Raw genomic sequence first — 6,000 nt, 5'->3', positions numbered from 1 at the left:
ACAGGCTTGTATTGGCTGATGCATTGTTAATTAACCGGTACAGGGCCCGGTAAAGTCAAGAAAGCAGGCTTTTCCCCCAGACCAGAGATAACAGAGCTCCTTTTCACTGGAACCACTGGGTTGTATTATTAATGACACCACTATCATTAAACGAGGCCATTGTGACGGCAGTTGCAGTAGCGCTGCATGGCTAACCCAATGCCAGTGTTGTGCTGGTCTATAGGTAATTGCTGTTCGCAATGAATCATCCAGCAAGTGGGGTGAATGGATATTAGGCCGTGAGGGTGAGCGGTGCGGTACAGTCCACAGGCTTAATTTCAAACACATATAATCCTCCCTTGTGGACCAAAGTTGGTTTCCCAGCCATACCGCTTTTACTTTGATCTCGCTGTGGTTGTTCTTTCCCGCTGTCCAGGGAAAAGAAAGAGCAGGAGGTCCTCCCTATGAATGCTTTTGGAGCGTTAAAGTAGCTTGAAGGGGCAAAAAAAATAGTTGATGGACAAACATATGAATGGAGTGGTCTCACTGACGTCACGATCTCCTTAGTTACCAGGTCGGTCGGCCATGTTGGAGTACATACAGATCCTCCATGGCGGCGAGTAAACAAGGAAGTGCGGCGAAAATACCATACTTTGAATCACTGGATAGTGCATCAAAGGTTCGCTACCTGGCCAAATTGAAGGTTATTGGTAACTTGGATCCTTATACGATGAGTGCAGATCGTTTCAGTGCCGATCCTACTTGTCTTCCATCGGTAAACTACGCCAACATCTACGCGTATCTCGTGAACACCCCGAGTCCTTACACGAAAGACGAGCTGGAGTGCTACAAAGGGCTCGACGCTTATAATCAGTTTGTCAGTGGATGGGTCCGAGACGTCAAAGCAACGGTCGTCGAGAATTCTCATCTCGTCATTGGAAGGGTAAATATATACAGATCTGGTCCGATATTTAGCAATATTCAATGTTTACTCAGCGCAAACAGACACGTGTGTTTGTTTACATTGTACGTGCATGTCATTGTGTGCGTGTGTGTAGGAATTCACTTTCAACTAACTCCTAACTTCATCCCCCCCCACACATATATATATATATATACACATATATATATATATATATACATGATACGACGTTAAACTCATATCAAGCAATGCTGAGGCCGCATCTATGTGTTTCGCCTGTTGTACACGCGCGACACGTCTCTGGCACCGACTGCTGTCACGGGCCGATGAAGCTTCGGTAACCTTCTCATGTCCATGTTTAATTTATATTTCCTTTATTAAATACTGTTCACAAACGAATTTGCAAATAAAATCACTGACCACTTATAAAGTGATCCGCACATACTCGAGTGTACCCCAAATTCGATTCCTTTATATCTCGAGAGATGCGCGACAGCCATTTCTGGCGACGTCGCTTGGATAGCTCCTTCGTGTAATTTCCTTGATGTGTAATGACCGCTGGCAAACCAAAGAATGATTTCTTGTCTCTATCAGCTCTGCTGCCACAACCAAAGACAGCACAAAAGTTCACCATGATCGATAGGTTCTGCGACTCAGCCGTGCATGCCAGTGGCTGTGTGTACTCCAACATGTACTCCAACATGGCCGACAGCTAAACTGTGACGTCACACGAGACCACTCCATACGTAACATTGACACACACTGTCCCATTATGTGTGTTTATTGAATCCAGGCTTAGAATAAAATGAATTGCTATGACAGCGGCAGTGCATGTACATGCTGCGGCCAGTAGCTCCCACAAATTTGGCTACTTTTGTCTTAATTTCTTGTCTTTTTTTCGTCTTTGTTATCAGAGCACCTACAGCACATGACAGAAATCCCTCATCAACACTGGTTAAGGCAGAGTGGGGATTCGCTCGTGGGGACTTGGACCTTGAGACGAATTGATGTTTGCTTTCCTGCGGATGCAAGTTAAGGAATGCACTGTTTTGCTTAGTTGTTAGTCATGTTCTTCTTGTGTAGCAAATGGGCTACAATTGCATCGGGTAACGCAACTCTTTGTTGCATCGTGACAAGAGATTATCATCAAAGCCTTGAATGGCTGCAGTTAGTACCCTGCAGTTTACAGTTGTGCCGTGGATCCCATTAACAATAGGCCCTTTTCACAGCAGGCTTTTTGACAAGTCATTGCAGTGTAAACACATGTGTGTAACTACTAACATTAATTATGCCCCTTTTCCATTTAGGTGTGTAAGAGCGCTGCTATGTGTATGTTTGCTCACTGGAATATCTGTGACACAATTAATTGAAATCAAACTTAGGTTAAAAGAACGTCCGTCAAAAATTGTCACTGGTGTTCACCAAGCATGCTGGTCAGCATTCAGGCTGTAAAAGATGATTTTTTTTTTCTCTGGTTCACTTATACATCATGTTATGAAAGACAAAACACCCATGAACTTTATTCAGATGTGACTGATATTGTGTACCCAAAAATCATAACTTTTCACGACAGAAAAAGACGAGGAACCCGAACCATTCCTTGTGTCTTTCTCTTGAAATGATCAAGCTTCATAGACCGTTTCAACGTTAAGTTTAAGTGTAGTTCAGACTGACATGAGGTCACATGAGGCAGCATGGGACACATTTAGAAAATGATCAATTTGTTCAAGATGGATGAACAGGATAAAAGAATGGAAACTGAGGTTAATTAAAGATATTCATTTTTGTTCCTATGACACTGACTCAATATCAAAGGTGGATTTGGTATTTAGTCAGTGCCATTTTCTCACAATATATCAAAATAGTCATGATGAATTATCTAAGTTACAATCTTCTAATGCATGTTTGAGTTGTTTAAGTGCTTATGGTGCTGGAGTTGGCCGGGATCTCGTCGCTGTGATTTTGTCTCGTCAGTGCGTCTAAAGCCCCTCCCTGTGGGGAGAACTGAAGTCAAAGGCATTTCATTGAGGAGACACTTCTTTGGCCATCATACACATAAAACATCACATCCTTCTAAGACTTTTAGAGCCAAGAAAGGAGGACTGAAAGAACCAAGGCCATAAAACATGAAAGAGCCGTCCTCTCAGAATTCAATAGCACCACGGAGCTAATCCCTCCAACTGTTCAGCTGGTCATCGTCCTCTCAGCTCTGCAACATGAACTACAGCTGCAGTATGTATATATATATATATGCAGATGTACTATTCATCACTGTTGGCTTTGTTCACTGGCAGACTCCGAGCCCCCGTCATCAGGGAACGAGACGAGCGCGGTGACTCATCCTCCAGTGAGGAGCAGCAGTCATACTGTGGAGCAGCGTGATGGCAATGGTGCTGCCATTTTGTTTAGTAAGGCTTTCCATACATCCATTCGCTCATGTACTACTATGCGTTCATGTGGAGAGCAAGAGTCTGTCCCAGCGTGCAGCGATAGCGTTGAAACACTCTCGATAGGTCATCAGTCAAACCACATGACACAGACAACACTGGACTGAACGTCCTGGCAGCGAGGAAGGAAAGTGAAGCAAAGCCACATGAACAAAGACGAGAAATACACACAGAAGAGGCAAGTGTCTTTATCTCGAACATTTCAGCGGCAAGGCAATTCAAGGCGCTTTAAATAAAACAACAGCTGAAAGACAAAGTGCAAAAGAAACACATCATGAACAAGGAAATACAACAGTCTTTAGAAACTGGCTGATTAAATAGAGAACAAAACACGCTAAAATAGAATAAGACAAGAATGACTGTTACGAGTGCAGCGGAAGAAATTATTGAATAAAAGGCAACATTTAAAGAGCTGAGATTTGCAGGTGACTTGACGCTTTCTGGGCATTTGTGCCAGGTGTACAACATGAAAATGATTCGCTGCTTCCCATGTTTAGGACAGACACAGACCTGCCAGGTCTGGCTGGTTCATAAGCAGAAGAGCAGAAAAACAAAACAACAGTAACCTCTCTTAAGCTCGAAAGAAAAGGCGTCATCACACCCTGATTGGCCAAGAGGGCAAATGCGCCAAGCTGCTCTCAGTTCCTAATTGGGAGCCGGTTCCTCACACTCTGCGCAACAGGTGATCTGAATAACCCTCCAATCAACTCAAGGGAATTGTGCCGTTCAGCCTAAATTAATTGGAAAAAGGGAAAAGACAGCAAGTACCAAAGAATGAGGGGATGTCTGATTTGTGTTTGCTGCTTCAATTAAAGCAGGTTTAAAGTCATTTATGACAAATCTTTCTGAGTTTGGACAGGGTAAGTTACATGTATGTCAGTAACAACAACTGGGAGGCTTCGTAGGAACCAAGATAGCAAACTTTATTGCTACTTTCAATCTTGACAAAGTCACCACAGTTCAGATCCACTCTTTCTGTTCTTACATTTCACAATAAAAGCCTAAAACATATCATTTCCACAGGTATATCGCCGGTGTGTTGAAGCTTTTAAAGTGGAAATTTAAAATAATGAATGTACTATGCAGGTATTTTTTAATTCTCAAATTTTTCTAGTCTGGTCAATCATTTCAGAGTTAAGTTAAACTCATCCCGTACAATTGGTCATGTCACATGATGTGCACATGAGTGCACTAAGGTCGCCAGCAGGCTAGTGACTCAACACACTGCTAACGAAGCTAAAGTAGTTGTATGCTGCACGCTTGTGTTTCCATTCCCCTGCACTGCTGCCCAAGGGCTTAATTATCTCCTTTGTTTAAAATGGTTCTCACATCAGCCTTGAATGTGCTGTTAGTGGGGTGAGTGAGTGGTTTGTGCTTGATCAATAACAGGACTGCGTAGCAGAAAGAAAATCCTACTTCTAAACTCGTCTTGTGTGTGTTTTTCCCTCATTCAATCCTCCCTTTCTTTGCTTTTTCTCTCCGACACTTTCCTGATTCATGACCAGGCTTTCCCGTCCATGACTCCTCTGTTCTAAAGCAGTGAGGTCGTCCTCTGCATAAAACATAAACTATCTCAAAGTCCAAGTGATCGCAAATAACAGTTGTTTAATCACTAAATGGGTAGTTAATTAAACTATTAATTAAACTATTCATGTCATTATTTTACTGGTAATAATTAACTGATCATTAATAATGTTTATTAATTGTTAGTAATGCTATAATTTATGCTATCTTAACAGTGTATTGTTACACACACTAGAACACTTTATATATTATATTTATTATTTGTTAAACATCTATATTCACTGCATAGATGGATGTACCATAAACTGATTATTAACTATTAACAAAATGTTACTAAATAATATGAAAATAATGCTTATAGATGCTTTACAAAGTTTTTATTAACAATTTTTGCAAAGTATAATAATCATCAGTTGCAACTTTATACTAGTCATCCAAATAATGTTTAAACACTAATTATTAACCATTTACAAAGTGTAACAATAATGGTGTCCACCTATATATGTAATGTTAGACGTTTTACAAACAAGGTTAATAAAATAATTTGTGTAGCGAATGCTTAATATAGTATATTTAAATGTGTACAACTGTTACCGTAACATAAATTAAAGCACCACTAATAATTAGTAAATATTCTTTATTATCATCTCATTGTTTGTTAACAGTAACATGATTAACTTCAGTTGAATTGTGTTGTTTTTAAGGAAGTGAGGGGCATCTTCAACTGCTTTTGGTCTCGGGTGAAGTTCCATATTGGGAGGTTTGTAGTGTTGCCCTCATAACCACGTCCACGAGGAGAGAGTGGATGATTGGCAGCATGCCATGTGCGTTGAAGGCCAGCTTCTAGTACTATACCATACCATAAACATTGAATTTGGTACAGTAGTAGTCAAAATAATGAATACATGTGCAGTTTTATTCAAAATAGAGAAGGCATATACACAAAACTTGTCAAATCTAAATATATTTTTACAGTTTTACACACAACTGGCTCCAACAGGCATCAACACATAAAACCAACTTGAAATGTAGCAGAGGTAGTGGATAGTGCATCCAAAGTATCAAGTGTCAAACAGAAACAAACACAAGATTAAAGAATAAAATAAAGATTGTTCTCAGTGATGTCCT

The sequence above is a fragment of the Melanostigma gelatinosum genome (assembly GCF_949748355.1).
Source record: "Melanostigma gelatinosum genome assembly, chromosome: 2".
Lineage (NCBI taxonomy): Eukaryota > Metazoa > Chordata > Actinopteri > Perciformes > Zoarcidae > Melanostigma > Melanostigma gelatinosum.
Note: the sequence above shows the minus strand (reverse complement) of the source record.